General features: G+C 41.9%; 2 long non-coding RNA genes across 2 annotated transcripts; both read left to right on the forward strand.

Annotated features, from left to right (window-relative positions):
* Nucleotides 1–1,623: 1,623 nt before the first annotated feature.
* Nucleotides 1,624–6,662, forward strand: LOC124213823 (uncharacterized). Its single transcript, XR_006881990.2, has 3 exons — nt 1,624–1,787; nt 2,089–2,365; nt 5,251–6,662. It is a non-coding gene; the product is annotated as an uncharacterized lncRNA (long non-coding RNA).
* A 1,328-nt stretch (nt 6,663–7,990) lies between these two features.
* On the forward strand, nt 7,991–9,463 carry LOC124213822 (uncharacterized). Its single transcript, XR_006881989.2, has 4 exons — nt 7,991–8,054; nt 8,203–8,293; nt 9,031–9,237; nt 9,350–9,463. It is a non-coding gene; the product is annotated as an uncharacterized lncRNA (long non-coding RNA).
* Nucleotides 9,464–21,951: the final 12,488 nt, after the last annotated feature.

The following is a 21,951-nucleotide window of genomic DNA, read 5'->3' on the forward strand; positions in this document are numbered from 1 at the left end:
CGGTGAGTCATCTCTGAGATATCGCAGTTGCGTGTTTTAAGGAAAACGTAAAAAAAAAAAAAAAAAAAATATGGATGTCTTTTTGTACGCAACGACCCAGTTGCGATACAAATGATTAAATATTAACGAATTTGCATCGAAGTAGAACAGATTTCGGAGTCTGCTGAGACAGTCCTGAGGGCTCGATAATTCGGCAGCGCGAAAATTGATTCCGTCTAAAAAGAGGCGGTGATGAAACTTTTCCTCGTTAGACACCATGGGAGGTCGTCGGGTAATTGAGGCGCGTCATTTACGGGCAATCCGATCTAGAATTAGGCGCAATACATATAGCGGTGAAACCCATACCCGAGGGTTGAGTAAGGACGGCGAGAAGGGGAGCGAAGGAGGGGGGGAGGAACGTGTATGTATATAGAGAGAGAGTGAGAGAGAGGGGGGGAGGGAGAGAGAGGTTAAACCGCGTCCGCGAGTTAATCTATGCTAAGTCGGGAGGGCCGGACATGAAAATCCCGTGGCCGGGATGAAATCAACTCCAGAGGGTCCCGGCCGCCGCAGACGCCACCGCGGATTGCCGCGTCATCCTTATCCGAGTCGCCGGGTCAACCGACTAAACGGTATTCTCTTTTCCTAATCGTAAAGGATATTAGAATAGGTTTTATACAGAGTCTCGCCACCGAGACGCCCACCGCCCAAATCTTGCCGATTTATTATGCACTGTAATCTACGTACAGATATTAATTTATATATACAATCCAAGAGTGCTGCACACGTCTTTGAGGAAATCGATAGGTACCCTATGCTAACTGTAATTACCATGCATGCTCCTAAAAATTACGCATGCTAATCGAACACGTAACGTGTCCATTGTTTTCCCGTATAGAGAGGAAATCAATTCTCAAATAATCAAGAGCGTTGGATTCCTGTAGCCCGAATAACGAAGCTTGATATTTCTTGTGTTTCGTAATTTGATAATTTGGAAAAGCAGGTGCGTACCGTACCTATACCTAACTGTAGCCTGTTTACACTCACAGGCCGAAGTTACCTAAGTTTTTAATTAGCAGTTATCACGATCCTTATTATACGTTCGTATCTCCTAATTATTTTACTGTTTATGGTTATTCAAAACGGTAGAACATCATCAGAAACTTTACTGTCTTACTTTATTTTCAGTAGCGGATCAATGCCATTTTTGTTTTTGACTTGCAGCGCATATATAATAACAATTGTGAATGATAAGGTGCCTGAATCAAAAACGAGACGTTTTATTTCATCGCAGATTCACCGACAGTGATGATAATTGCGCATCATAGTCCCAATAAAAATGGATTAAATTTCGCATTATATTACACCTCCACTTCCAAACGTATTAACGGTAATTTTCCGTCGATCCCGCATGGAATGAAAATAACCACGTGTCTTATCTTCGTCCCGATGAATTTCACGGTTATCCGTCAAAACACCGGATATGGGGTATAGAGATCCGACCGAAGGAGAGACGAGTGAGGGACCGTTGGAGAGCTATGACGTCCCAGGCGTGTCTCATTGTCCCGGCAAGTCTTTGTCGGCCCCGTTCCATGAGGCCCAGCGACGATGGGGACCGAGAAGGTGTCACGCCAACGCAGCAGCAGTAACTTTCTTCGGGGCGGTAAGAACGCCGACGAAGAGAGGAGGACGCGTTCGCATGGCGGAAAGGGAGTGGAAGGGGGAGAGGGAGAAAAGGAGTTAGGAAAAACGGACGAGGCTCTACAACTTCGCTAATTGCCGCATCACTCAGCGATTCTTTATTTCTCGTAATTTCAACCTTTTTTATCCACCTTTGATTTTTTGTTTTTCGCTCGCCTGGTCGTTTTGTCGTTTATTTTTCGCTCACTTTTTCTCACGTATATAGGTATAACGGAAGATCGATAATTCTCTGAAATCACGTTTAAACGGCTATAATATTTTCCACGATCTATTTTTAAAATATGCTTTTTGTTACATTTGAAGAGATTTCAACGCAGGTTCAGGAATTTCATGACATATGACTTCTCGGATTTGAAAATTTTTCTGAAATTCTGGAATTCTTACTACTCTAATGTGATATGCTTTCAGGTAAATTGCGCTCCTCAACGCAAAGGCATTGAAGAATTGAGCAACTGATGGTTTGGAGAAACTTCCCTGCAAGGAAAACAATTCACAATGATTCGGGTTGATGCCGGTTATAAATCGAAGATGAAGAACCGATAGATCAAGATCGTGGAACATCGCATAAATAATCAATTGGCAATTGGAACGCTAGTCAAAATCCTGTAACTTAAACATGCTACAGGTGTAGATACACTGGAAGCTTGGAAAGCCGACGAGATGAAATTCTTGCTTGCTGATCAGTGTAGGTACCAAAGTTGAAATTTAGAGCCTCGTGTACGCCTGAAAGTCCTGCATTTGGCAGGACGCGGTAGGACCTGTGAAGGATTAACTTTGTATTGAAAAGAAAACCTATTCTAGACCTAAACTTGGCCAATATTTCCGTTTCTTCGACGGTTAGGTTCAAAATAGGACATCTTTAAAACCTCTACGGGTCATAGGTTATAATAGGACGTTAAGGTCCACAAGGGGTCGGACTATGAAAAAGATAGTACTCTCAAGGTTCTGAATCGGGGGATGAGAACCAAAAAGTTCGAAATAACGCTCTGCTTAGTATCCGCAGACTTATGGTGGGTCTAAGAAAGAAATGCAGAAAACATGTTTAATCGAGTAAAAAGATCTCGATCCTTTCGTTGAAATCGGAGAAGTATAACAACGGTATTCCGTGAAATTAAGTAGCGATAGTCAAGGTACAACATCGGATGGTGCAGAGTGCATAAATCCAAGTGGGAGGGGAATGACGCACCATTTTTTTGTCAGTTTCGATTGGAAAGGCGTCCGCGGTGAACAAACGCTGTGTCGGCGATGCGCGCGTTGAGGATCGTAGCTGAAGCGAAGCTCGCCTCGTTCTGGAGGGAAAGACCACCAACGGGAGAAACCTTGCGGGACCTCCGCGCCCCCGGCCGGGTAGCGAAATTAAATTCAAATATAATCAAATAAAATTTAAATTTTAAATCCTCCTTCGGTGCTGCTCGGATATATCCCAGCAGCTAGCAGCGAGCGAAATTTAGTGACTCTGCCACCGCGGCACCACGCAGCACGCGCCGTCCTCGAGATTCTCGTTACATTTTCCACCCCCGGGATCGAACTCGGATTTAAGGGGTCAAACGGCGCTGGTGCCATGCCCCCCTCAGCCCCCGGGGCCCGGAGTTAAATCGCGGCATCGGGCGGGGGTGGAGGGGGCGGCGGGAGCGGCTGATTGAGACAGTGTTTTGTTTGCTCGGAATGAACTGGGTGGAGGACGGAGTGCCTCGACTCGACTCGACTCGACTTTGCGCCGGGGGTGGAATGGGATGGGGTGTCGTTGTGTCAACCGCAGCGCCCCCTGACGATGACACTAGCGAACGCGAAAGGGGACGGAAAGTCTTTGCGTATAACTCGCCCGAGCAACCGCGCCGGGGTTTATTTTATTCCCGCAACGCCCGCCGCGCGGGGTGCAGGAGAAGATTCCCGTTTCTCTAAACCGAGGGGTTGGCTCACCGGCTTACTCGATGGCCTTATTTTCCTCCAAAGTGGATTAGCCCGACGTAGCCTACGTCGCGTATATACAGCCGCGTTTACATATCCACAGCTATAGCTGTTATTGCTATGTGCCGCGATCCACGTTTTCTTATCTTCGTTCTATTGTTCGTCTATCAATTTCAGCCACCCTTGCGGAGCACGGTTCTAGCTTTCATATTTTTCATGGCAGCGAACGTTTTCGCTGAGACAAATTTCATTCGTTATGGTTACTTGGAAATTCTGATAAAATCAATATCGTTATAATGACCGTTTGAATATCGTTCGAATTAGAACAAAAAAAATGATCAGTTATCAATATACTTTATTTTCTGGTTATTGCAATATTAAATCTGTTTTTTACTTTAATACCTATGTTTATTATCGAGTGAGGTGAAAAATGAAAACAATTAAGGACTGTACGGTAACGGCGACTCGAAATTTCTCTAAATGTTCATACAGAATTATTGCAGAAACCACTTTTCGATACCTCCAATCGTTATCAAAATTTTCTGCAGTATTCTTTTTCATAATTCTAATGAGCAAAGCAGCTTTGTAGATTTGTACATGAATGTTGGACGAAAAATCATGATTATGTAGCTAGTCTCGGAACGAAAATTTTCAATCATATCAGTGTAAGGCTATAATTACATGCATCGCATTCATTCTACACAGTGATTCGTGACATGTAGAAACGACACGGTGAAATGATAAACCATTGAAGAATTTCAAAATTCTACATCAGTTCTTGTATTCACAATTCATCCATAATTGTAAAATATACAATAACAGAGCTTACCGAACGACGATTAATATTCTGCGCCAACTTGTAATGAAGAATGTTTTCTAAACATCAATTTATTACAAAGATTTTACAACTGCAGAAGTTGGAGAGTGAAACTGAGAGCGCGATAACCTGACGGTCACGTGGGTGAGTGAGAAAGAATGAAAACGAACGATTCGTTATTACCGATTTGTCATCCAATAACTGTTCCTAAAAATGTTCGTCAACAAACAACAACGCGCATTGCCAGCAACGACACCCGTCGTGGCTCAGAATATCAGAACGATTCCTTTTCCCGCGTCTGCACCACTCCGATCGCATTTCAATTTTCCTTCCGGAGTGCAGTCTTCTTCCGATTCTTGCCGACACGCGTTATCCAAACTCACGTATCCGCGAAGAACACGGCCGCCATTTTACCCCGTTATACGTATACCTACTATACCTACCTACACCGTAATGCGAGGGAGTTTCCACCGCGTTCCTTTACGCGGTATGTACGTACAACGTAGATACGTAGAAGGTAGGTATATAAGGTACGGGTAGGTAGGATATACATGGATATGACGTAGGTTATGCATGTACATGTGCCACAGTCTGCGCCGCCACTTCCTTTGAACTCTTTTTCGGTAACGCAGAGGAAGCTAATTAATTTCTCTCTCTCTCCGCAGCTTCTTTGTCTCCCACCCTCCTCCCCCTTCCTCCGTTTCTGTACCCCGTGTCCCTGCAGCGTGTTCTCCGTTTGTATTCCCCTTCTCGCTTTCTTTCCCTCTCTTTCCCCCCTCCGAATTTTCACCGTACACACAGACATAACTCTCCCACTCTCGCCCTACAGTCTCTTCATCTTCCAGCAGCGGCGTTTATTTTCTCCAACGCACCAAGCACACGAACACGTGATGATGGCAGAGGCGAAACCGCGGCGTACGACAGACGGGGAGAAAGCTTGGATCGTCGGGGGCCGTTTCATTAGTGTCAACCCCTGGAGTCGCGCATGTTTCAACCGAAATTACAGCGGCCACACCACGTGACGACATTGCAGGCATCGGCTGCCATGGGGAACTTTCCGTTTGACTTCTTAGACCCGTTTTACTTCTCGTTGTTGTACCTTACTGCCTGTTTCTCTTCTTGCAGACGAAACGCCCGCGGCCGATTCACCCGTCACTTTCGGCCCGCGATCGCGTCGCGGCCAAAACGTCACTCTCGATCGAGAGGGTTGATCAAGGATTTATACCAATTATCTTCAAAGTCATGAAATTTCACGTCCAATAAAAATCAGCCGTTAATGCACCATCGAGTCATTCGGACCTTGGAGATGACACGATGAACATTGCAGTGTCCTGAAATGTATCAGGGCGAACCGTCGGACATTTATATTACATGCCATTTTGAATGTCCCGCCAACACTGACAACAGCTTTGCAGCTGCTCTGCATCACCTGCACTTGCAGGTTAAGGGACTTCGTCAAATCATCGAAACTTCATCCCCTCAATCGGGTGTACAGTAATTGTGAAATTCATTCACATCCTTTACAGTAATGCGAATAAGAATTCACTGGTCTGTCCGTGATTGTATAATTTATTGAAGCGATAATGTATTTCCTTGTTTCCTACTCTATTGTAGGTGTTTGCAAGCAAAAGTCCGTCACTGGGTGGTCTTAGACTACTTTTATCACCACAGCCTTACGCCGCGTGGACTTCATAAATTATGACGGTGACTTATGCAATTCAATGCTAGCAATCTCTCTTACTTATGTACGTAAATGGAGTAACTCATGACTTGACAAATATACTGTCCTTCGATCAGATGACTGTATTTCCGTCAGGCCAAACAAATACATCTATCCTCTTGCAATTTAATCTTTTAGCATAAAAAAATAGAAAAAAAAATCTGCAAAGTTTGTGAAACCCAATTTTAATAGAAGCCTTATTAAATTTTCGTAAATAATAATCATTTTCAGGTAAAAGATAGTCATTGTAAAAATTTTCTGCATCATTTTATCATACAAGACGACATTATGCCTCTAAAATACACGCATGTCATACCCAATGGTAATTGTTGCGTCAGAGCTATTAAATTCATTCGTTCGTTCGTTCGTAATCTACACATTCCAACAAGTGCTTATGCAGATCTATCGACGCGATAAATATCTAAGTAAGAGTGATGGACGTCACTCACGCCTGCTAATGGTGTCGACTGTAACTCACAACAGTGTAGAAAGCGCGAAATTAGCTATTGTGTAAGTGTCAAGTTCACTCAATTTTGAATGTATCTCTGACATTAATGTTTACGTAATTATTGAAATAAATTAAAATATACGCTATTATACTGTTTGAATGGAATAATCATGTGAGTGGGTTCTTTGGTGATTCGTTTCCGTCATTTTCACACTAGCATCGCCTCTAAGCTTGCAGAGCTGTATTTTACTGAGCTATAAATTACAAAGTCACCGCTGGTCGTTTCAAGTACCTACACCAGAGTAGATATAACGATTGAATATGATGAATATTAATTTTTAAATGCACCTTGAACGAAGAAGTTCGTGCAGCGGGTATTATTGCCGAAACCATAATTCTCGATAAATGCATGTCGTGGCCGGTCAACAGGAACAGCCACACTTTAGATTCTCTATCATACAACGGCTTCCACGACAATTGAGCATATCGAATTTCGACTCTTGGCTCAATGGCCATCGCCCATAGATCGGGCTTAAATTAACACGCCTTCCGGGTACAAGGAAGCTTAGCACGATTATCAAGATTCCTAATTATTTTAACCGCGCGGTGTCGAGCGGTCTGTGCTTCAACCGGCACACGTTACACGTTACCCAACAAGTCATTATACCGTGCAGGTGAATCTGACGCGATATGCGTATATGGTTTCGGGCAATCATTAAGATATCCCGAGATCTACAGCGCGTGTAAACAGAGATAATCGATTCCCTGTTAGTACGGTACGTACAATCTGGATTTCATCACTTGATAATTGTACACGTCGGTCAATTAGCACGTTCAAAATTAATATCACAGCATTAGCGCGTAACACGCGAAGTACCTTTTCGTCGCCGAATGGTAAGCCGGCCTGCATCCCGGCACAATGCAAGAAAAACGTTCCTTCCTCCACGCCAGGCGGATATTGGTCAGCCAATAAAGCCTCGTCTTAAGGCCGGTAAAAATTCCCGATCCAGCTCCGCCATGGCTTCGGCGGAAAATCAGATACGCGCGACTCCTTCGCCCCGGCATCTCCAGAGGGCTCCAGCTCTCGCGGCGTTTGACGCTGCGGAAAAAATCCGGCGGCTGAGAGACGCTGGAACCGGGGAGTGGCTTCGGCCTCCGACTCGCTGGTTGGCTCCGAGTCGATGGGCCTGACCGAGCGGCCGATGGGCCCCCCCGACGCCGAGCCGGGAGAAGCGACGGGCCCAAACCGAGGGGCCCGATCGCGTAGGTGTCACAGATCCGGCCGCTCGGCCCCCACGCAACGTGGAATTACTTCGCTATTGAGATGAGGAGATAGCGGAACAAATCATAGCGGCCACCCACGGCAAGCCGTGCTGCACCGAAGACGACCCGACCCGCCTTATTGCTCTGGAGCTATCCGCGGTGCTACCACGTATATATTATCCCAGACTGCCGGGGCCAGTCGGGCCCAGACTCCGCAGGTAAGATACGTACGCCGGGCGCTATTCGTCTTTTGGGAATTATCGTTATCCACGGAGATCTGCAGGCGCCTTAGGGAGACTCGGGAATCTCAATTTGATCGATAGTCGCCCTGCCAATTATGCGTCCTTCTTTATTTTCTATTATAAGGAACACCGCGGTCAGTCGGCGATGACGGCGCGACGAGTTGGGAATAAAGAAAGCTTTCCAAATTCCGGCCACTGCGTCGACGGTGTCGAAGGTACTTATGCAACAGGGATTCAAATTTGAAAATTTCTTTTTTTTCCACGTATAGGTAATTTGTGGTATTGCATGTCCGGAGGCAAGGCCAGAACCATATCCGGTGAAAATGTTACTCGGCCATAAACAATTATTAGTGATTCGTACACATAAAAATAATTACGGTCCTATCCTTACGTGCATGTAATTGTAGAGAAGAATTTTCGGAGGTTGGTATTTGAAAGCAGTATTCTTCTGTCTCATGGTTACCTCGTGTAAAAAATAATTTTATATTTTTCACTGTATTACTTTGTAATTTTCTTACGAAATTTTATTTCATGACGCTCCACATTCAGCAACGTCTTATATAAAATCCGACGATTAACTTCCTCGTTAAATTTAAACACGCGATCAATTCGTTAATGACAAATTGTGAGTAGATGAGTAAAAAGGGAATTTATCTCGTTTTTACGCTGTAACGCTATTTTTACGTTATAGAGTCAAATTAAATTCTTTTTTCTTTTTTTTTTTTTAGACTTTGATTCGTACGTGGTACTAAAACTTTGTCTACAATAATTGATAACCACTCGGTATAATCACGTGTACGTGTAATTTTGTGACGACAGCGATTGAGCTCTAGTAATATCGAGAAACTAATTCAGTTCAATTTATACTTTGGGCTCAATCCGCAAATTATGACCAACGATGATGTTTCAGCTGCAATAAAGTCAAGCTTTTCCTTCTCTTTTTTTTACGCAGTGTGGTAAGTCGCAACTTCCGTCGCTCTGAGTATTTCGAGTCAAGGCGGGGATCGATTTGGCAAGATGATCCAGTTCCAGTCCATGACCGCAGTTTTATAACTCTCGTCTTCAGAAAATATTATACGAGGGAGATCGCTTCGTTTCATTCGCAAACAATGGGACAGTTGCACGAGGAATTTCCCAGTCGCGTTGATTGCACACCAAGGTAAATATTCAAATAATTTTCACTAGCAACCTGCATTCAACCTGCATAATACCTGCATTCTTGACCCAATTTATTCGAGATGCTTACGTGTTATTACGTTTCACACTTACAGAGCCCAACAGAATTCGTAAGCCTGACGGACAAAGTAAAAACTTGGCGTGAATTGTTCTGGTTAACCAGTAAAGTTCAATTATTCAACGCATATCACGAAGACACTTGATCGAAGTGCATCATTTTCTTGTGATAGTCACAATAATTTTGTATATTGATTTATATCCGATAGTGTTGATAATATTGTTTCATGTGTTATATTTCGGTTTATACTCAAATGATCGAATTGACGATGTCTCTGGATTATAATGACGACACAATTTTACTCCGTATATATTTTTATTGCAGTGCCTTCCAACCTGGGACTTGGGTACAGACGTGTACTACCAACGTAACAACTAGATGTTACTAACATCACACACATATAAAGGATCTGATATCAGTTTGTACCGGAGTTGATTTAAATCGCGTTTTTCAGTAAATAACATTTTCCACTAAATTTTATTCAAACGTCCATTATTTGTGTCGTCCAAACAAGTCCAAAGTTTTTTTGCCACATGAGCAACTTCAGACTGATCAATTGTTACGAAAGGTCAAGTTCACTTTCAAATCATAATTTATTGTTCTTCTATTGTTGTACTATAAATTATTGGTCCAAATCTTCTTATACAAGACGATCAAAAATTCTCTACACGAATCTTAATTAGCCAAAGAGTATTCTTTTTTCTGATTTTCAAAATCAAAGTTATTGGAAACGTTCTAACGGAAAAACATAATTCGCTACACCATCAAATTGCATTGTTAATATGGAGACAACACGAATTTTTACTAACAATGAAATAGCAATAGTATTGAAAGAATAGTGAAGTGAGACTTAGAAAATTTTAGCTGTTGTAACAAATTTTCTTGCCGTCTCTGTATTTCCACTAGAAATTGCTGGTCCATCGAATTATTTTTTTTCCGTGTTTATTATACTACAGCGCTTGCCTTGATACACCAATTCGGCATTATCTCAAAAATTGGAATAGATCCTTAAACCTTCGTTTGCACTCGAGAAAGTCAAATAATTTATACAGAATAAATCCTCGCCTGTGATTTTATTCTCGCATTCACCGCCTATACTTATACAATGTTCAAGTCTTGTGATTGGCTACGAAGCAAGATTCGAGGTGAGTGGCAATTCAAAAGTACAGTAAAAGCACGTTTATCCGAAGTAATGTGGGGAGAAGGTACCTCGGATAAACGAAAACGCGAATAGCACAGTAGAAATAAAAAATTCAAAAATTTTATAACCACTCTTTATGAATTCGAAATGGTAGAACGAAATTTAATCGCAAAAGTACATAAAAGTGAAAATCTAACAAACGTAGATTAATCTTTGGGGTACAAAGCATTGTTACATACAAGCAACAAAGCAGCAATCGCATAATACTTCGCCCGTACAGCATAGGCATAACGGCTCCATTCGTTTTATCCGAGTTTTCCCGTATTATCCGAGCATACACCTCGATTAATGTGGAGTGCTCGGATAATTCTGTTGCTTCGGATAACACGGAGACTCGGTTGATCAAAAGCCGGATAAACGAGATTTTCCACTATTGCCTTTTTTAATCGTTGTGGGCAGGAGGGGAGCTCGATGTAATGTAAATCCGGAATTTGGACTAAATTCTGCAGTAGGTTCTGCCACCATCCTGAAAGTATGGGGTAATTTGTTTTCGTCAAACAACTCGCCCATTGCCAATTTTTTACTCAAAAATGCTATCTAGATACTAAACTTGGAAGAAATTTTATTCTCCACAATTTTGGTCTAACAATTTGTCGTCTACGATCGACGTTTTCCGACCTAAACCACAATTTCAAGATGGCGGCTGAAGCTACCGGAGAATCTGGTCTGAATTCTGGATTTAGACTAGCAATAATCCAACTACTAAGTAAAGAACACAGTAGTATCGAAAATTAGCGATTTCAAGTGTTTCATTTTTGTACAGTAAATGCACAAATGCCTTAACCTGCCGGCTAACTTGTTTTCGATCCGAAACAAAACGTGATTTCGATTCAATACGAATCGTGCGACACTGACCTCTGATCTCTTACGTCGGTTGCATCGCCAGTCATTGTCACATAATTCTTATAGAATCCAAGAGGTCGCATTTTCATTCGTAAATGAATATTACCGAAGATAGCGTCGGTGCTTCTCGCACAAACGATTTAAACATTGTTCCGGTGCATTTGAGGATAAACCGTCGGTTCGTATGTCTCGCGCATCGAGTGCCGAGTCCGTGCCCCGCAGGCGTTTCACACCGTTGCGGTGCGGCGATTCCGCGGGCAAAGAGCCGCAATACCGCGTCGTCCGTCGAATTCCCGGCGCAATTCCGCGAGCCTGGAAAGTCACGCGAAGGCGGCGAGTCGCGCGCGGCTGCGTTCAAATTGACCGAAATTATCGGACTCTTTTGTTTCCCAGTCATACTCGGTGCTTTCCCCGTTCCACGTACCGCCTCCCATGTCATTTCGTACGCGTTCCGTTCGGTCGCGGTGCGTAGCCCGGTAACCACCATTTTGTGCGTTCCGTCCGTCTGGGGCTATTATCTCGACGTGTCATTATGAAATAATGTCACACAGAGCCCGCTCTCCTCCTCCACGCTTCTATAACCGCCAACACTGCAAGCCACCCTGCCGCTGCGTATTTCGTGCAGCGTAAGTACGAGCATCGCACAGCTCGACGCGGTGAGAATTTAATTCTCCGTCATCCAACCGCGGCGTGCTGCAATGTTTTCTGCACTGCACGGTAGCTGCGACATTCCCGGCGCTCGACGTGTGCAATTGCACGTTGTTACATGCACCTCCGCCGAGTATAATAATTCACTCTGCAATTTTCATTGCGTTGCATATTTTTCCTTGTTTTATTTTTTTATTTACTCTTAGACAAGAATAATTTCTTACGCGTTGCACACGGAGGAAAAAAAAAGCAGGCACGTTGAATACCTTCATTTTTGTACGTACGTTTCGATACGCGATCTTCTACAGCTACAAGAAATGCACTGTTAAAAATTTCTGTACAAAACCTCCTACACTGCATTGGAAGTTTTATTAGGAATTCACCATACATTTACTGTTTATTCAATTTACAAATACAGTAAGTATACTACACGATTTAGCAATTTCAAATTACTTTTTTGTGTTTTACCTATAAATTTTAGTAATATCAAAAATTTTCATTCTAAATTTAAGACAAATACGTTGTAATTTACGTCGCTGCACCGAGTTTGTAAATTTGTAACCTGATTTCGTAAATCTACATTTGCTTTGTACAGTAAATGTGTAGTAAATTCAGAATCATATTTAACAGTGTAACGTACGTATCTATTACGTATCTGTCATAAATATATATCGTGTAGGTACTACTCGACGCGAGTTTAAACTCGCAAGTTTTGAAACTTCGGGTCCATGTTAAAGTATGAGACACATTTTCGCACAAAGTTTCATCCGCGTTCACTTTCAATCGACGTGCAGGCTTCGCGAGTATAACAACGGAATACAGCTTTAACTTCGGTTCAACAAGAGTCAAACTAACCCAGGATACTTTCGTTTATACTTGAAACTCCGCATCGGTTCTTGAACAAAACCTTCGGCGAAGATCCACGACGTATACTTGCCAAAAATGAATTCTAATTAGAGGTAAGCAGCCTCTATACGTGTGGAGGTGTTTTCGTAATCAATTTGAAATTATACGTATGAATGAAAAATTATCTGTGCAAGGAAAAAAGCGGAACTTTGTACACTGTGAAGACGTGTTAATAAAGAATCTAGCACTTCTCGCGATGATATAATTTTTTTTGATTATCAGAGTGTACCTGAATTTTTTAGGTGTTAGATATCGATAGATATGATCTATGAATGAGGATCAGTGAATATTCACCAAAGTACACAGATTTGTAACTGAGATCGGCTTCATTTACTTCGAAGAAATGAACGTTCCAAGTCGAGAATCAATATTCGTACACAAGATCATATTTTTTACTCTAAATGCAGGTCCAATTGCTTTATTGCAACCTATACACACAGGCTATCATTTGTTTATAGATAATGTTTTTTTATTCGTGCTGCAATTTTTGATCTCACGATGAGCCCTCCTAGTTTCCGGTTGCACGATGAATTTAAAACCGTAATTTCAGTCTTCGTAAACTCGCAATCTCGTCATGTGCATCAAAGACATATAACTGTAGAATAAATTAATTTCATAATTTTAAAACATAGCTTAAAAAATTAATAAATTCATCTACATGACGGGATTACGAGTTTACGAAAACAGGAAATGCAGTTTCAAATTCATCGCGCAGCCCGAAATTCGGACGACTCATCGTGAGATCATAGATTGAAGCACGAAGAATAACATTTGCATCTGTATAACGTCATTGGGCTTTTTCAAAGAGAATAATTATGACGTGAAATGTTTGTACTGCAAACTGCATTGTGCATTCTCTTCAAATTCAACCCTTCAAGAATTCGTTCAATTAAACATATATAAAAGTGTTTCGACAACTTATACGATTTATATAGCTATACGAGCGGTATATTTGTCGAGGAAAAAATATTATGAAAATTGATTCACGTTGTGGAAAAATTTTACTGTATTTTGATCCTTTGCGTACAAATTTCCGCGTAACAGTGCAGTTTTGTACAAACGTTCAGTGGACAAAACTCAATCATTGCGTTGGTTATAAGAATTTAGGTAAAGTTTGATTTACGCGTTGTTGAAATCTCGGCGTAACTTGAGTGCCAAAACAAAATTTCGATTAAGATCATTCTCACTTGGAAGGGAATCCATTTAAGTAGACGTTAAATTCTTACAATTAATCGGATGTGACTCGAGATAGCCTAAGTAAAATTACAACATCAGATGATCCATTGAATGTTATACATTCTCGAATATTCTTCATGGATCGTATTCGAAGAGTACCAGAAATTTACGGCGTTTCAATTTCGGTGTAATTCGAATATTTCTAAGTTTTTCCACCCGCACTACGGACAAGCTATGGAGAAATATTAGGCCAGAAAATAACGCCGGGTACATAAAAAAGCATGGTAAATTTTATTTAGCGTTTAGCAGCAACAGCTGAACACCGCGTTTGACCGTTTGACCCAGTACCTATGGTATTGTGGCGGCAAGAGTGCAATCTGCTGTTGCTAGATTGTGGTGCGTGTCTTCCCGCACGCAGGGCAGATGGCTCCTGAGATACACGAAGGGAATTTGACGAAGCCTCGCCTGCAGTGGCAATCATCGTCACGATCAATTGCAACGATGTTGTACCCACCCACACGGTTAAGCAACGCACGCTCAAACTTTCGTCACGGTTGAATTCGTTTTCAAATACATATGGGGCATTCCACGTCAAACCAACGGGTCATGGACCTCGTCCCCTCGAATTTAGATTTCCAATGGATTTTCGATTTCTTTCGATCAAAAATAATACCTCTAATTTTTCGAATTTTTTCCGCAATTTTGGAAAAGTGCGACCCGAAATATTCTTGACATGAAGATGAACAGGTTTAAAATCGATGAAACTTTTTCGTAAAATCAGGGACTAGGAAACACATCTTTTCGTCATGATTAGAAAATAGGATGCGAATGCGAAATATTTTTTTGTTTTTCAATTTTTCTTCTTGATAAAGACAAAAATTGAAAAAAAAATCACCATTCTCATCCCATTTTCGAATCATGATGGAATGAAGATAGATGTTTTAGAATACCTACCTGATTTTACAGAAAAATTTCATCGATTTTAAAAATGTCGATCTTCATATAAACAATATTTCGGATCGTCACACTTTTCCAAACTGGTGGAAAAAATTTGAAAAATTAGAGACGTCATTTTTAATCGAAACAAACCAAACAATTCACATTGAGAAAAGAGTCTTGTTACAGCGAACAGGATTTATTTACTGTTAACGAATCGTATATTTGAATATGGCGAAATAAGTATTTAGTTACAAATAAGAAATCCCGGATTTGTAGATACTTCTTTGTGTGACATGAAGATTTGTTAATAGTTAATAAGACGTCTATTTCTTCGGAAACAGTATCCTGTTGTGTAAAACAATCGGGCACGATGTTCAACTGCTCAAGTATCGGTACCGAACGAATGTTTATTAACAGTCAATCGATTATCTGTTTTATTGAAAATCATATTTAGCGATGTCAAACTTACATTCTCGTACTGCGGATACAGCCGCTGTCACTTTTTCCAAACCCACTCACTCCGAAACTGTCGAAAAACGCACGTCGTTCTTCTGGCACGAACATCGCGGACCCTGACTTTGAATCGAATCGGCGAGACGAACGTCCGAATGTCCCGTGTGAGTCGGAAATAAATCTCACATCGCGCGTACCCAACCTCAAACGTAACTTCGCACATCCCGATCAAGAATTTACGAACACAAACACATCGCACTACATCCGAATGTCGGAAGAAACTCGGATAAGCCCCGAGATCGCAATATCAGCTCCGTAACATTACCGCCGCACTTTTGCACCGTCGCACTGGCTTATATTACGAATCAACCGATCGGCCTAAGAACTGCGTGCAAAATGTAAACAACGTGCTTGGAACGTGCGATTGGTGTATTTACAAACTTCGATTCCTCAAGTAAGATTTCTTCACTGTTGGTAAACCTTCGTTCGGGGTAACATGGTGTGAAATTTCTTACAATTGGTGCTGATTATTTGCTAGGTGAAAACAAAATTTTAATCAATTTTCGCTTTACCTGCCACAATTTTAGAACATGTATTCAATAATTAATAGATGTATTTTAGTGAGAGGTTGATATTCTATTTGCTTCGAATACTACAAAATTTCGATCGTACCTAGTTGTAACAGCACTCGTATTTATTACACGTTAATAAGTTTTTTAGCAGTTAAAAAATGGTTCTTGAAAATAATCAGTGAAATATATTTATTTATTGTAACAAGACTCTTTTCTTTCAGTGCATTGGGCATCAAAATCCGAGGGGGTGAAGTCCACGACCCGTTTATATACCTACATGATTGTGTACAATGGGTAAGTCTGGGAAAAATTCACCGCTTAAGCGAAAGATGTTATAAAAAATCGTTCGATCACAAAATAGAAATTTCAACTGCACGACCTTTTCACAGATATATACTATATAATTTTCATTTGATTTTTCCGAAAACAATTTTCAATTCTGATATATAGAAATATCAAGTTGACCAGGTTTGGAAAGAATTGCAAGAAAATATCTCTAAGATGTATATCAGAATTGAAACACATATACAATTGAAACGAAGTGCAACTTAATTCCGTTCAGGAGTAAAACACTAAGCGTACGATTGAATTTTATGACATACCTACAACGTAATTAGCGAGATACAGTCACAGCGGCGGTTCGACGGTCGGACTGAAGTTAATTCGACGCACATGACACGTCGAGATGACAATTCATTCGAGGACCACATGACGCGATCCCGAGATTAAGCTCCGCAGGTTTCGAAACAGGGGATTGCCTCTTAGCCGGCGGCGGTGAGTGACTGCGGACCGTTTTCATAATCAGATAACAGGCTCTTCGCACGCACCCGCGACTCACGAGCGTCGATGCAGACCCCGACCTATGCTGCAGATTAATGCAAGCCAAATGACTCGGCATATTCACGTCTCTGTGGATCTTAAGACTAAACGGAAGCATGCTCAATATTTATTTCATCAGCCACGTTCTCGCTACTCGGTATATTTCAATTAATCGTATTCTTTTTTTTTTGAAGTTTATCCTTGGTAAGAATTAAAAAATTTGAGTTATTAATAGTTTGGAATCATTACAGAATTTGACGGAAAATATGCTTATTAAATTAACATATTTTTGAAACAAGATCGCAGTTGCGATGCTTCGCATATTTGGATGAAATTCCTAAAAATAACTTGGCGTGATTTTTTGTGCCGCGTTAAAGTACAGTTTTGATGAAAAATCTTCGAAAAGCTTCGGTAACAAAATCGTATCCTAATCGAATTGTCTAAAATTTTTACACAGCATGTCTTTTTCAATACCAAAGATTGTTTGTAAGTTTTCTAGTGGGCGAAAACGTAATTCAAACGTTACACGTAATAGTTGACGTGGAACTGTGAAATTTCTCTGTGGCGGTATGAATGGTAAAAGTTATACACATCGTTGAATTCTTACCTTGCATGAATATGCTTCAAAAATATTGTCCGGCAGTACGAAACTCACATATCATGTCAGGGATTGTAATAAACGATCGACTGAAGTAAACTCCGCAAGAAAAAGTCGTCAACTGTTATAAACAACACGCGTAACAATTGAAGATCGCACTCGAGTGCGCAGTAGCGCCACGCGCAGGGTGAGGAAATTGCTTGCCGCGTCGCGAATTTTGAACCGAATTCACGCCACTGTGTGAATATTTGTCGATATTTCTTCCGAACCACTGCACCGCCCGCTACGAAATTTTCAGACAACCTTTCGCATTGAAGAAGGCACGCTGTGTACAAATTGTAGCCCACTCGATTACAGGCACTTTTCAGTTACGAATAACTTGCGCGCATTTTGTATCAAAACTACACTGAAATGGGGTATGAAAAATTGGAAAAAAATCGTCTCGAGAAGTTCACGAGAGAACATAAAAATTAACCGAACGCGATCGTCCTCATAGCATAAAATGCTGGTGTTTTGACAAAATCTTTCTGTTAACCTAAACAAACTTGTTACGCGGTTGCCATGGTCGAAAATCGCAAATGATTTTTTTCTGAAACAGCCTAACGTACCAACTCGAAACTCTTCGCAGCCCTCACGGAAAAAACCTTCAATTTGGGGGTGAATTCGTACCCGCAATTTTTTTCTTATGGGAATTTAGCATTACCTATGAATTAGGGGTAGGAATTGAGACCCAAATTGAGGGTTTTTTCCGTGAGGGAGCAGACATACCAAACAAATTCCCGTGTATTTGAAAATACGGCATTGCGATCTTCCTTCCGATTTCCGATATTCCTACATTTTCACCCCCTACCCCGTGAATTACAAACTCCGGATCGCGATGCACGCACCGCAGATTCACGAAGCGAGCCGATGCAGTTACGCGGAGCAGCGGCTATCTGTGCGGGCCCTGCGTAGCATCAATTAGACAGTTCAGAGCACGTAATATATATAGCGAGATCGCCATCGTCCATTGTCTGGACCAGAAGATCCAAGATGGCCGTCTTTGGCGAGGCCGTCGCACAGCAGCGCAGCGCGAGATACAGAATCGCAAAAACCGGGCGGAGATCGGGCGCGGATCGAGAGGACCGACGGAGGTGGTCCGGGCCCCTCGGGGCCTTATAATCGCCACGCGAGTCGGGCCCAAATATTTTTATGTTTTCATTTCGCGGGGCGAGTTTTTCGCCGATGTTATACGAGCGAGGAGGAGAGCCGCACGCTGCACTCTTTACGAAGTTTCGCTGCTGCACCTCGCTCGTTAACGCTTTCGCTGGGGATTACATTAAATTGGCTCATTTTTGCACCGCTCGACGCCCAGACGACGTCACTACGCACCTTTTTGCCCGCCACGCGTCTCTAAGTCGCGGATAATCAACGCCCGTGACGTGACAACGCAGCGCTTCTTCTTCTTCGAGTATATTTAAGTGAACCACTGTTTCGAGACACTTTCGTATTGTGTACGGGCCGAAGTCACGGCTCAACGAACGTTTCGATACGATTGTTATTGCGAATGAATATAAAGCAGTTTACGCGCTCATTCATTGCGGTTTTTAACGTTACCTATAATACGGCGAGCTTGAATCGATATACCCATTTTTTTATAAAACATTTCTCTTAAGAAGCTGCAAGCGTTTATATTGTTCTCGAACAAAGATTTTTAAAATAAAAACTAGCCAGCTGTTGTATATTTTATTCACGTTATTTCATCGCTGCAACATACTCGCGTCATATGATCAAGGTGAAAATTTTTGAAAAGAAAATTTCAATAACACCGGAACTGTTGCATATTTCAAATTTACTTACATCGCGCTGGAAGTCGTCTGAAATCTTTTTAAGCATGCCGCGCGTTTTATCAGTCAAACAGATTGTTAATACAATCTTACAAAAAGACTTGTGAAAACAACCTTATACATCAAGATTTGAGCAAGTATAAGGGTTCAAAAAAAATGTTCTACCAATTTTATTTTTGGAAACAACTCTTACATAAACTTTTATGCGTCTTTCGGCAATATCCATGAAATTGGTACCACATCGGATGGCGTATTTTTCCGAAATCCGACCGAATGCCTTTACACCCCGCGCTTTCCGAGTAGCTGTTTCACATGTGAGTCAAGTATCTGCAGACATTCGCTCGTCTCGGATATATCAAGATCAGAGTCAGTCCCTCGATTTATAACCAGCTAGATAGGAATGCACTTACACCACGCCAGCCGCATGTTACACGTGACATTGCAGGTAGAGAGCATGGCAGCAACGAGGTTCGCTGTATACTTGCTCCCAAGTTACGTGCCTCTATAGTTATATTGCTCTCGCTAGGATCAAGACAGATGCAAATGTCCTGCACGCTTTGCAGACTTACGAGTATATAAGTGTACGATGGAATATAACGCGCTTATGTGTTTGTGAATTGTGAAGAGGGGTTGCCTCGGTTGGCTCGTAGATAGCCGGGGTTCCATCGCTCGTTTCTTTCTTTTACTTTATTTCCACCCTCAAGCCGCGGCACCGCGACGCTTCCGCAGAAAGGCGCCGTCGCCTCGCCTCGAATCGCTTCTCGATGACTACAATCCCGTCCGGAAGTACCTTGATGAAATTATATCGCACAGTAGGCGCTCTGCCCGCGATGTCATTATCTCGTTTGATAAATCTTCGAACCTCCTCCGCCGCTCGACGTTTGTCTTCATTCTTTTTTAGCGATTAATAATTTTTTCCGAGATGCAGCATGCGAAATATAAGCTTCGAAGATCGTTGATCCCTGATCTGTCGGATATTACAATGTTCCGTTGAACGGCGATGCGAGGGCAATTGAAACCTCTGAATGTCAAGTCGCATCATATTTTTTCAATTTTCTTTCAATGTTCAAAATTTACACTTGATTATTTTACTCGACGTATAAACGAAAATACCTTCTTTTACCAATTTAGACTTCAAACTATAGAGAAACAACGATACTCTTACTTTTATTAGATCTAAAACTTTTTATAGCAACTGGTAGAAGCTCTTTGAATTCTCAGACACTGTCAATTGGCATGAAATTTGAAAATTGAAGATATACTGGATTCAAAAAATTGTGTGATTTGCGATAAGTATTACGAAGTCTCGACGATACAGTGAATAAAGCAATTTGCGTATATGATCATTTCACTTGAAGCGTCCCTGTGAACATACGATTAAAGATAAACCGAATAAAACCTCCGGGAGACTGGAGATGAAGATAAGTAAATTAAATTGAAAAATTGAAACAATTTTAAATTATAATTTTCCACTCCTTCGCTCTACCCTGATTCAAATAATACCTGAAAATGTGCGTTACATACACTGTCAGAAAATTCTCGGTGTCAATGAAAATACACACCGATTAGTGTAAAATTAAACGTGATCGGTGTAAATCGTTCGATACTTGATACGTGAGTGGTCTCAAAATGAGCACCAAAATGGTGTCGACTTCTGCAGAATATTTTCGGTGCTACAGTCAGCACCGTATTTCTAACGGTGTAGGTACGATGACGGAGTCCGAAAATGTCGCCAAAATACATGGTTAGTTAGCCACGATCGTGACGATTGTCGGAAACGGCGTGCACACACACGATCTCACGTACACGTTTCGTACGTCGCGACGCAAAAACAGAGGCGCCGGCGCTACAGCGACGCCGCCAAAGAGGACTTCCTCGTAGGCGCCCCCGATCCACCCTCGGCCTCGAAGAAGCGTCCCATCTCCATACCGCCGAAAGCCAACTTATAGAGCCGTGCCCGGTTCGCAAAGCGAGCGAAGCCTGGTAGCAAAAACGAGAGAAGGACCGCCGCAACCGTCATGTCACAAAGGATGCGACATCGCCCGGCCCCTCGACTTCCCCGACGAGCATCCCGCGCATCGTTCGCCCACGCGACTCGAGAGTTTTCTTGCCAAAATTAATCGTGTGACCTGCAGCGAATTCGCGGCAGCGCATGTGGACCAGTACCTACCAGTCTTATGGCTAAAGCATGAAAAGCTCGGGTCGCCTTTCAATGCCGCATCGTGATTCGGCTTGCTTGCCGAATTCAACGATTTGTGAAAGGTGTAGCACTTCTACATATGTACAATGGGAAAAGAGACTTACTTATTTACTGTTAACGAATCGTATATTTGAATATGGCGAAATAAGTATTTAGTTACAAATAAGAAATCCCGGATTTGTAGATACTTCTTTGTGTGACATGAAGATTTGTTAATAGTTAATAAGACATCTATTTCTTCGGAAACAGTATCCTGTTGTGTAAAACAATCGGACACGATGTTCAACTGCTCAAGTATCGGTACCGAATGAATGTTTATTAACAGTCAATCGATCATTTGTTTTATTGAAAATCATATTTAGCGATGTCAAACTTACATTCTCGTACTGCGGATACAGCCGCTGTCACTTTTTCCAAACCCACTCACTCCGAAACTGTCGAAAAACGCACGTCGTTCT

This window comes from Neodiprion pinetum, chromosome 3 (assembly GCF_021155775.2).
Source record: "Neodiprion pinetum isolate iyNeoPine1 chromosome 3, iyNeoPine1.2, whole genome shotgun sequence".
Lineage (NCBI taxonomy): Eukaryota > Metazoa > Arthropoda > Insecta > Hymenoptera > Diprionidae > Neodiprion > Neodiprion pinetum.